Source organism: Taudactylus pleione, unplaced genomic scaffold, assembly GCF_031769625.1.
Source record: "Taudactylus pleione unplaced genomic scaffold, aTauple2 ptg000634l, whole genome shotgun sequence".
Lineage (NCBI taxonomy): Eukaryota > Metazoa > Chordata > Amphibia > Anura > Myobatrachidae > Taudactylus > Taudactylus pleione.
Genome location: NW_028285036.1, coordinates 2736731 through 2750775, shown reverse-complemented (window position 1 = coordinate 2750775; position 14045 = coordinate 2736731).

The window sequence follows — 14045 nt, the reverse complement described above, 5'->3', positions numbered from 1 at the left end:
ACCGCTTCACGGTCATTCCCATCTAGCCAGTCCCTACACTGATTCTCAGATAAATGAACTTGATCTGCCATCTTGGCCTCAAGCTTGCATACATTTTAAACAGAAAACTGGGTCCTGCCTTAAAGAGACAGGACCACACCCAGGGCTATCAGTTAATAAGCACCTGGAAAAAGAAAAAAGTTTGTCTTACATTTGAAAAACAGGGTGCCCTAGCAAGTGTGACCACAAAATTTAAATAAACGACAGGCTCAATCCACGGCACTCGACCATCTGGGCTGCCCTTGGTATGTGACCACACCATCTACATAAAAAATATCATACAAACTCGTCACTCACATGCTTTTCAAACTGTAAATCCTATGAACATAGGGAATGTTGGTTCCAAAATATTGCAATAATTTGTTAAGCTGGCCACCGCTTCACGGTCATTCCCATCTAGCCAGTCCCTACACTGATTCTCAGATAAATGAACTTGATCTGCCATCTTGGCCTCAAGCTTGCATACCTGCTGGCCATCTCTGATCAGAACAACTCCATTGTCTGTCATTTTTGAATTTAGTTCAGACAGAAGTAATATCAATAATACCAGTTACTGAATAAAGATATATATATATATATATATATATATATACACACACACACACACATATATATACATATATACACACACACACACATACACACACACACACCATTCAGTAGAAAGTCTTTTATTTACTCACAAAACATGTCACAGAGTCGACGTTTTGGTCCGAAAAGGACCTTTGTCAAGACCAAACTGCCACCACACAGCTACCATCCAGTAAACCCCTAACCTAGTTGTCCCCCAGCTGACTTAAATAGCCACACCATACAATCCAGCCAATTAGCAAGCTCCGCCCCCAGCAACTTCGGAAGTGGAGGGATACAGTCCATAAAAGATTCTTAACAAGGACACCTGGGCCACTCACCACACGGCACACCTAATCGGCGCTGCCACAGACGGCTCAGTGGCTCACAGACCACATCAAAAATGACTCTATACCGCCGCGGCACCACAAACCGGAAGTGGCATGCGTTCCACACAGTGGAACCAACCGAAGGAGCCACAACAACATTGGCTGTCAGTTCGTCGGCCTGGATGCTATAAATGCGCGGATTGTATCACCTGCCGGTCAATGACTACTGGGACTCATTTCCCTCATCCCCATAGTGGGAAGAGCATAGCTATTAGTCATAGACTATATTGCACCCTGGACTTTGTTGTGTATATTCTGACGTGTCCGTGTGGTCTCTACTACGTCGGTATGACAACAAGACCCTTTAGGGACCGCATGGCTAACCATCGCTCTACGATTAGGGCTGCCCTACAATCCAAAGTCTCTGATATGCCAGTGGCAGTTTGGTCTTGACAAAGGTCCTTTTCGGACCGAAACGTCGACTCTGTGACATGTTTTGCGAGTAAATAAATGACTTTCTACTGAATGGTGAGTGCCCAATTCTGCTATATTAAAATAATATATATATATATATATATTAATATATGTATATATGTAAATCCATGACACTGATGCACATTTGCACATATATATACATACACTTAAACGATCGCATGTGTATCCACAATGCGTGCACACATATACACAGTTGCTATTGTAAATATAAACACACACAGCGCATGTTTGTGCTGTACACACCCCTGCACACAGCGCACCTTTTACACTGCGTGCAGACGCACAACGCATACTTACATCATACATGCCTACTCTCCCGGGAATCGCGGGAGGCTCCCGATTTTTCGTGTAACCCCCCGCGATCCCGGAAGAGTAGGCATATCTCCCGCATCCCGCCCACTTCCTAGTGAAGTGGGCAGGATGGGGAGATTTTACCTGAAATGATCGGGTCCGTCGGGAAGGGGCGGGGCTAAATTAGGCAAATTGCGTCATTTAGCCCCGCCCCCTCCCCACGGACCCGCGAATCACGGGTTTTTTGTAAAGGGGGCGGGGCCTAATGCAGTCTATCGTCTGGCCCCGCCCCCCGAAGAGGAGAGCAGCAGGTCCCCTCCTGCTGCTCCCGGAAAGCTGCCCAGCAAAGTAGGTAAGTATGACTTACATATAATCATAAATATTCACTCACTCATAAAAGGTTCCTTCACATTAAAGGTAATATTAGAGGTTTTAGTAGCATATAATTATGTTGTGAAATGTATGTATATGATATTTAAGGTATACAACATGGTGGACATGGCAGGTTTGGTACTATACTGACACCCTGTTTATTTCCAGACATTCGAGACTATTAGCGAGGAAGTCGCATCTTGCGTTCAATGGTTATGGATCATAGGAAATTACTGGTTAGAATGTATACTCTGAATGTAGTGTCTTAAACCAATTAAAGACAATGTAATCTCAAGAGACTGTGGAGAATTGGGACATACCCCTAGTGAATGTCCTATGAACTACGGCGTGCTACAAAGACCAAGAACCAATGGAATTATCTTTGTCTATCTCGATTGTTGTTATCATGATCTGTTAGGGTATATAACCTGTGTCCCGGTCTCAGTCAGTAGCCATTCTTCTTGGATGACCACAGACCTCTGGAGTGACGACTGTTTACTGGGACAGGTGCGCATGCGTATGTATCAAGCTGTACCTTTTGTATTTAATTGTCTTTGCACTAATTGTGATAGATCAAAGCGTGTAACTTACTTTTTGTTGCAATAAGAACTTTTTGTGCTTTGGAAACACAGTTGGGCTGGAAAGCAATTATTTATTGTGCGACAGGTAACGCTAAATAGCGTCTTGCGATTATTTAGGGGTAACGACAATACGGTATTCATATATCCTACTCAAAAAATGCATGATTCATCGTAAGACTCGTCCAAAATCGGGCAATCGGCACGAAAACGTGCAGTTGTATGGACAGCAATAGACTCCCAGGCTTCCTCCTCACCCTCTCCTGGCGTTACTTGGGGTGGGGGTAAGGGTGGGATGATGTCTGAGATTCGAGCAAAAGCTCCTGCAGGAGATCTCCTCTGCCAGCAGCCGGTCCCTCTCCGGAGATACCTAGGAAGAAGGACAAGGGTTGGTGACTCTGCTATAACAGCAGCAATAATTATTTCTAGCTACTTTAGTGGCTGGCTACATCCCCTACATGAGTGGGTGTGGTTACCCCACTGAGGGCGTGGCATGACATTATGCAGTCTCAGATTCACAGACGCAGCGCTGTTGTTTATAATATGTTATAATTATTATTCAATGACTAGGAAAACATGACTGTATAATATATTACACATTGACAAAAATAAGGAGCGATCTAAACGACTTAAAAACTGAATGTCAGCTCCTGCATGCAAGATCCTGGTGTATGCATAGAGCATGTCAGATGCTGGACATGTTAACTGAGTGTCAGCTCCTGGGCTTAAAGTATTATATGAATTAAAAATGTTTGCTGAAAAAAATAAATGGAAAAAAACCCCATTTCAATTAGAAATGGTAAGTCTCAGACATCAAGCAAACTAGATGAAGTTGGTGAAAGATCATCCTGAACCCTTCAAAAAGTGACCAATAATATAGCACGACAGTGCAATAGGCTGATAGCGGCCATAAGCAAAGTATAGGCGGCTGTAAAAAAAAAGGTCAAATGGTTTAACATAACAGCCAGCAAGTGTAATTCAGCAAACAATTTTAAGTTCAATTTTCAAATTTCATAAACCCTTTCCCCATTAATACACCTCCACATACCTGTCCCACATCATTTACACCTCCACATACCTGTCCCACATCATTTACACCTCCACATACCTGTCCCACATCATTTACACCTCCACATACCTGTCCCACATTATTTACACCTCCACATACCTGTCCCACATTATTTACACCTCCACATACCTGTCCCACATCATTTACACCTCCACATACCTGTCCCACATCATTTACACCTCCACATACCTGTCCCACATCATTTACACCTCCACATACCTGTCCCACATTATTTACACCTCCACATACCTGTCCCACATTATTTACACCTCCACATACCTGTCCCACATCATTTACACCTCCACATACCTGTCCTACATCATTTACACTCCCATATACATGTCCCTCATGATTTACACCTCCATATACCTATCCCACACCATTTACACCTCACTGTACCTGTCCCACATCATTTACACCTCCCCATACCTGTCCCACATAATTAACACCTCCACATACATGGCCCACATCATTCACACCTCCACATACATGACCCACATCATTTAAAACTCCACATACATGACCCACATCAATCACACATCCACATACATGACCCACATCATTTACACCTCCACATACATGTCCCACATCATTTACAGCTTAAAATACATGACCCACATTATTTACACCTACATCATGTTATGATAGCCAATGCCTACTCCATGTGAAAAGTCTAGAACCAGACTAGCAAGGCCAATAATAACCGCCCATTGTTCCCTTAGGACTGGGATACGTTCACCGGTACTTAGGCGGCCGCCTGGACTTACAACTCAAGGTAGTAGCAATTCACATGGAGGAGCAAAGGATTCAATGGTGTGAGCAACAGTAGGAATGGAGACTAAATCGTGGATAGTAGATCTGGATCTAAACTCATAACAGAAGGTGGTAAACTATCGATGCTCGTTCAAGATTCTGTCGGATCTGGAATGGTTATAAAAGAGTATAAAAAGAGGCTTGAGGCCCCTACTGAAGAGTTTGACAATTGATTTGGCTTGGAGAGCAGATGTTGTGGCTTGAGCCCTGAACAAGATACAATGTCCTGATAAATAGTACATTTGATAACGGGTTAATGTACAAGATTGTGTACAAGTTAGCGTCCAAAGTCCTAACGGACAATACATTGGTTTGAGTTCAAGTTGGTGTACAGGTTAGTACAAATTAGTATCCAAAGTCCTGACGGACAATACATAGGTTGGAGTACGTGTTTGTTTACAAATTAGCATCCACTAACCTGCCGAGAGTACTGATTCGGTTTGGAGGGCCGTCACTGCCAGTGCAGCTAGGAAGCGTAGGTGGAACAAGGAAGCCGGAGCACAGCACGGGAGTTGATGGTGCAGCTAGGGAGCCATAGGAGAACCACAAGAGCCGGAGGCAGCTGGGAGTCAAAACCGCGGAAACAGAGATCCTTCCAGCAGATTCAACAGGATACTGCTTGTGCCGCTGAGCCAAGAGAACTCACAAGAATGCTATAGTCGGTGAGGCGTCAAAGGTCCAGTGAGTACAAATAGGAGGATACCCAATCAGATTGCGTTATGGAGAGCACATGACCTCCTAAGGCGTGCCAATCGTCTAGCACCTGATGAGGCCGGAAAAACAGCGTAATCAACAGGTAAATTTCTGGAGGTAGACAAATCGTGACTGCAACCTGTACAACATCAATCACGGCTCAACATACATGACCCACATCAATCACACCTCAACAAAACCCACAGTACTCACACCTCCACATACATGACCCACATCAATCACACCTCCACATAAATGACCCACATCATTTACACCTCAACATACATGACCTTCATCAATCACAGCTCAATATACATGACCCACATCACATACCCGTTAAAATACATGACCCACATCAATCACTCCTCAACATACATGAGGGGTAAATGATGTGGGTCATGTATATTGAGGTGTGATTGATGTGGGTCATGTATGTTGAGGTGTACATGATGTGAGTCATGTATGTGGAGGTGTGATTGATGTGGGTCATGTATGGAGGTGTGATTGATGTGGGTCATGTATGTTGAGCCGTGATTGATGTGGGTCATGTATTTTAATGTGTAAATGATGTGTGTCATGTATGTTGAGGTGTAAATGATGTGGGTCAACATACATGACACACATCATTTACACATTGAAATACATGACCCACATCAACCACGGCTCAACATACATGACCCACATCAATCACGGCTCAACATACATGACCCACATCAATCACACCTCCATACATGACCCACATCAATCACGGCTCAATATACATGACCCACATCAATCACGGCTCAACATACATGACCCACATCAATCATACCTCCATACATGACCCACATCAATCACACCTCCACATACATGACCCACATCATTAACACCTCAATATACATGACTCACATCAATCACACCTCCACATACATGAGCCACATCAATCACACCTCCACATACATGACCCACATCAATCACACCTCCACATACATGACCCACATCAATCACACCTCCACAAACATGACCCACATCAATCACACCTCCACATACATGACCCATATCAATCACACCTCAACATACAGGACCCACATCAATCACATCTCAACATACAGGACCCATATCAATCACACCTCAACATACAGGACCCACATCAATCACATCTCAACATACAGGACCCACATCAATCACACCTCAACATATATGACCCACATCAATCAAGGCTCAACATACATGACCCACATCAGTCACACCTAAACATACATGACCCACATCATTAACACCTCCACATACATGACCCACAACAATCACACCCCCACATACATGACCCACATCAATCACACCTCCATATACATGAACCACATCAATCACACCTCCACATACATGTCCCACATCAACCACGGCTCAACATACATGACCCACATCAATCAATGCTCAACATACATGACCACATCAGTCACACCTCCACATAAATGACCCACATCATTTACACCTCAACATACATGACCTTCATCAATCACACCTCAATATACATGACCCACATAATTTACACATTAACATACATGACCCACATCATTTACACATTAACATACATGACCCACATCAACTGCGGCTCAACATACATGGCCCACATCAATCACGGCTCAACATACATGACCCACATCAATCACACCTCCACATACATGACCCACATCAATCACACCTCCACATACATGACCCACATCAATCACTCAACATACATGACCCATATAAATCACACCTCCACATACATGACCCACATCAATCACACCTCCACATACATGACCCACATCATTTAAACCTAAAGATACATGACCCACATCAATCACACCTCCATACATGACCCACATCAATCACACCTCCATACATGACCCACATCAATCACACCTCCACATACATGACCCACATCAATCACACCTCAACATACATGACACACATCATTTACACCTCCACATACATGACCACATCATTTACACCTCCACATACATGGCCCACATCATTTAAACCTCCACATACATGACCCACATCATTTAAACCTCCACATACATGACTCATATAATTTGCACCTCCATACATGACCCACATCATTCACACCTCCATACATGACCCACATCATCTACGCCCTCACATGACCCACATCATTTACACCTCCACATACATGACCCACATCAATCACACCTCCACATACATGACCCACTTCAATCACACCTCCACAAACATGACCAGCATCAATCACACTTCCACATACATGACCCAGATCATATGCACCTCAACATACATGACCCACATCATATGCACCTCAACATACATGACCCACATCATTTACACCTCCACATACATGACCCACATCATTTACACCTCCACATACATGACCCACATCAATCACACCTCCACATACATGACCCACATCAATCACTCAACATACATGACCCATATAAATCACACCTCCACATACATGACCCACATCAATCACACCTCCACATACATGACCCACATCATTTAAACCTAAAGATACATGACCCTCATCAATCACACCTCCATACATGACCCACATCAATCACACCTCCATACATGACACACATCAATCACTCCTCACCATACAGGACCCACATTAATCACTCCTCAACATACAGGACCCACATCAATCAATCCTCAACATACATGACCCACATCAATCACTCCTCAACATACATGACCCACATCAATCACTCCTCAACATACAGGACCCACATTAAATCACTCCTCAACATACAGGACCCACATCAAAATCACTCCTCAACATACAGGACCCACATTAATCACTCCTCCACATACATAACCCACATCAATCACACCTCCACATACATGACCCACATAACCCACATCATTTTCACCTCAACACACATGACCCACATCATTTACACCTCCACATACATGACCCACATCATTCACACCTCCATACATGACCCACATCATCTACGCCCTCACATGACCCACATCATTTACACCTCCAGATACATGACCCACCTCAATCACACCTCCACATACATTACCCACATTGTTTACTCCTCCACATACATGACCCACATCATTTATACATTAAAATACATGACCCACATCGATCACACCTCCACATACATGACCCACATCGTTTACTCCTCAATGTACCCGACACACATCATTTACACCACCTCAATATACATGACCCACATCAATTACACCTCAACGTACATGACCCACATCAATGACACCTCAAAATACATGACCCACATCAATCACACCTCCATACATGACCCACATCATTTACACCTCAATATACATGACCCACAAACAAACCTCCACATACATGACCCACTTCATTTACACCTCAATATACATGACCCACATCAACAAACATTACCCACAACATCTACACCTCCACATACATGACCCACAACATTTACACCTCCACATACATGACCCACATCATTTACACCTCAACGTACATGACCCACAACAATCACACCTCAACGTACATGACCCACAACAATCACACCTCTACATACATGACCCACATCAATCACACCTCAACATACATGACCCACATCAATAACACCTCAACATACATGACCCACATCAATCACACCTCCACATACATGACCCACATCAATCACAACTCCACATACATGACCCACATCATTTACACCTCCACATACATGACCCACATCATTTACACCTCAACATACATGACCCACATCATTTACACTTCCCCATAGGTGACCCACATCAATCATACCTCTACTACATGACCCACATCATTTAAACCTAAAAATACATGACCCACATCAACATACATGACCCACATCATTTACACCTCAACATACATGACCCACATCAATCACACCTCAATATACATGACCCACATCATTTAGACATCACCATACATGACCCTCATCAATCATGGCTCAACATACATGACCCACTTCAATCACACCTCCACATACATGACCCACATCATTTACACCTCCACATACATGACCCGCATCAATCACACCTCCATACATGACCCACATCATTTACACCACCACATACATGTCCCACATCAATTACACCTCAACACACATGACCCACATCATTTTCACCTCAACACACATGACCCACATCATTTAGACCTCCACATTCATGAACCACATCAATCACACCTCTACATACATGACCCACATCATTTACACTTCAATATACATGACCCAAATCAACATACATGACCCACTTAATTTACACCTCAACATACATGACCCACATCATTTACACCTCAACGTACATGACCCACAACAATCACACCTCAACATACATGACCCTCATCAATCACACCTCCGCATACATGACGCAAATGATTTAAACCTCCACATTCATGACCCACAACAATCACACCTCTACATACATGACCCACATCAATTACTCATCAACATACATGACCCACATCAATCACACGCAACATACATGACCCACATCATCTATGCCCTCACATGACCCACATCATTTACACCTCCACATACATGACCCACATCAACATACAGTACCCACAACATCTACACCTCCACATACATGACCCACATAATTTACACCTCAACATACATGACCCACATCATTTACACCTCCACATACATGACCCACATCAATTACTCATCAACATACATGACCCACATCAATCACACCTCCACATACATGACCCACATCATCTACGCCCTCACATGACCCACATCATTTACACCTCCACTTACATGACCCACATCAATCACACCTCCACATACATGACCCACATCAATCACACCTCCACATACATGACCCACATCATCTACGCCCTCACATGACCCACATCATTTACACCTCCACATACATGACCCACATCAATCACACTTCCACATACATGACCCACATCAATCACACCTCCACATACATGACCAGCATCAATCACACCTCCACATACATGACCCAGATCATATGCACCTCAACATACATGACCCACATCATTTACACCTCCACATACATGACCCACATCAATCACACCTCCACATACATGACCCACATCATTTACACCTCAACATACATGACCCACATCAGTTACACCTCAACGTACATGACCCACATCAGTTACACCTCAATGTAGATGACCCACATCAATCACTCAACATACATGACCCATATAAATCACACCTCCACATACATGACCCACATCATTTAAACCTCAACATACATGACCCACATAATTTACACCTCAATATACATGACCCACATCAACATACATTACCCACAACATCTACACCTCCACATACATGACCCACATCAGTTACACCTCAATGTACATGACCCACATCAGTTACACCTCAATGTACATGACACACATCAATCACTCAACATACATGACCCATATAAATCACACCTCCACATACATGACCCACATCATTTAAACCTCCACATACATGACCCACATCATTTAAACTTAAAGATACATGACCCACATCAATCACACCTCCATACATGACCCACATCAATCACACCTCCATACATGACACATATCATTTACACCTCCACATACATGACCCACATCATTTTCACCTCAACACACATGACCCACATCATTTACACCTCAATATACATGACCCACATCAACATACATTACCCACAACATCTACACCTCCACATACATGACCCACATCATTTACACCTCCATATACATGACCCACATCATTTACACCTCAACGTACATGACCCACATCATTCACACCTCCACATATATGACCCACATCATTCACACCTCCACATATATTACCCACATCAGTCACACCTCCTCATACATGACCCACATCATTCACACCTCCACATACATGACCCACATCATTTGCACCTCCACATACATGACCCACATAATTTGCACCTCCACATACATGACCCACATCATTCACACCTCCACATTCATGACCCACAACAATCACACCTCCACATACATGACCCACATCAATCATGGCTCAACATACAAGACCCAGATCATTTACACCTCATTTTACATGACCCACATCATTTACATATTAAAATACATGACCCACATCAATCACACCTCCACATACATGACCCACATCAATCACACCTCCACATACATGACCCACATCAATCACACCACCACATACATGACCCACATCAATCACACCACCACATACATGACCCACATCATTTGCACCTCCACATACATGACCCACATAATTTGCACCTCCACATACATGACCCACATCATTCACACCTCCACATTCATGACCCACAACAATCACACCTCAACAAACATGACCCACATCAATCACACCTCCACATACATGACCCACATCATTTAAACCTCCACATACATGACCCACATTAATCACACCTCCACATACATGACCCACATCATTTACACCTCCACATACATGACCCACATCAATCATGGCTCAACTTACATGACCCACATCAATCACACCTCCGCATACATGACCCAAATGATTTACACCTCCACATTCATGACCCACATCAATCACTCATCATCATACATGACCCACATCAATCACACCTCCACATACATGACCCACATCATCTACACATTAAAATACATGACCCACATCAATCACACCTCCACATACATGACCCAAACCATTTACACCTCAACATACATGACCCACATCAATCACACCTCAACATACATGACCCAAACCATTTACACCTCCACAAACATGACCCACATCAATCACACCTCCACAAACATGACCCACATAATTTACACATCAACATACATGACCCAAATCAACCTCACCTGAACATACATGACCCACATCAATCACACCTCCACATACATGACCCACATAATTTACACCTCAACATACATGACCCACATCATTTACACTTCCTCATAGATGACCCACATCAATCACACCTCTACTACATGACCCACATCATTTAAACCTCCACATACATGACCCACATCAATCACTCATCAACATACATGACCCACATCAATCACACCTCCACATACATGACCCACATCAATCACACCTCCATACATGACACATCATTTACACCGCCACATATATATCCCACATCAATTACACCTCAACATACATGGCCCACATCATTTTCACCTCAACACACATGACCCACATCATTTAGACCTCCACATACATGACCCACATCAAGCACATGTCAACATACATGACCCATATTAATCACACCTCAACATACATGACCCAAATCATTTACACCTCCACACACATGATCCACATCAATCACACCTCCGCATACATGACCCAAATGATTTACACCTCCACATTCATGACCCACATCAATCACACCTCCACATACATGACCCACATCAATCACACCTCAACATACATGACCCTCATCAATCACACCTCAACATACATGACCCAAATCATTTACACCTCCACATACATGACCCACATCAATCACACCTCAATATAAATGACCCACATCATTTACTCATCAACATACATGACCCACATCATCTACGCCCTCACATGACCCACATCATTTACACCTCAACATACATGACCCACATCATTTACACCTCAACGAACATGACCCACATCAATCACACCTCCATACATGACCCACGTCATCAACGCCCTCACATGACCCACATAATTTACACCTCCACATACATGACCCACATCAATCACACCTCCACATACATGACCCACATTAATCACACCTCCACATACATGACCCACTTCAATCACACCTCCACATACATGACCCACTTCAATCACACCTCCACATTCATGACCAGCATCAATCACACCTCCACATACATGACCCACATCAATCACACCTCCACATACATGACCCAGATCATATGCACCTCAACATACATGACCCACAGCATTTACACCTCCACATACATGACCCACATCAAGCACACCTCCATACATGACCCACATCAATCACACCTCTATACATGACCCACATCAATCACACCTCCACATACATGACCCACATCAATCACATCACAACATACATGACCCAAATCATTTACACCTCCACATACATGACCCACATCAATCACACCTCAATATACATGACCCACATCATTTACTCATCAACATACATGACCCACATCATCTACGCCCTCACATGACCCACATCATTTACACCTCAACATACATGACCCACATCATTTACACCTCAACGAACATGACCCACATCAATCACACCTCCATACATGACCCACATCATCTACGCCCTCACATGACCCACATAATTTACACCTCCACATACATGACCCACATCAATCACACCTCCACATACATGACCCACTTCAATCACACCTCCACATACATGACCCACATCAATCACACCTCCACATACATGACCCACATCAATCACACCTCCACATACATGACCCACTTCAATCACACCTCCACATACATGACCAGCATCAATCAAACCTCCACATACAAGACCCAGATCATATGCACCTCAACATACATGACCCACAGCATTTACACCTCCACATACATGACCCACATAAATCACACCTCCATACATGACCCACATCAATCACACCTCCACATACATGACCCACTTCAATCACACCTCCACATACATGACCCACATCAATCATACCTCCACATACATGACACAGATCATATGCACCTCAACATACATGACCCACAGCATTTACACCTCCACATACATGACCCACATCAAGCACACCTCTATACATGACCCACATCAATCACACCTCCATACAAGACACATATCATTTACACCTCCACATACATGTCCCACAATCACACCTCAACA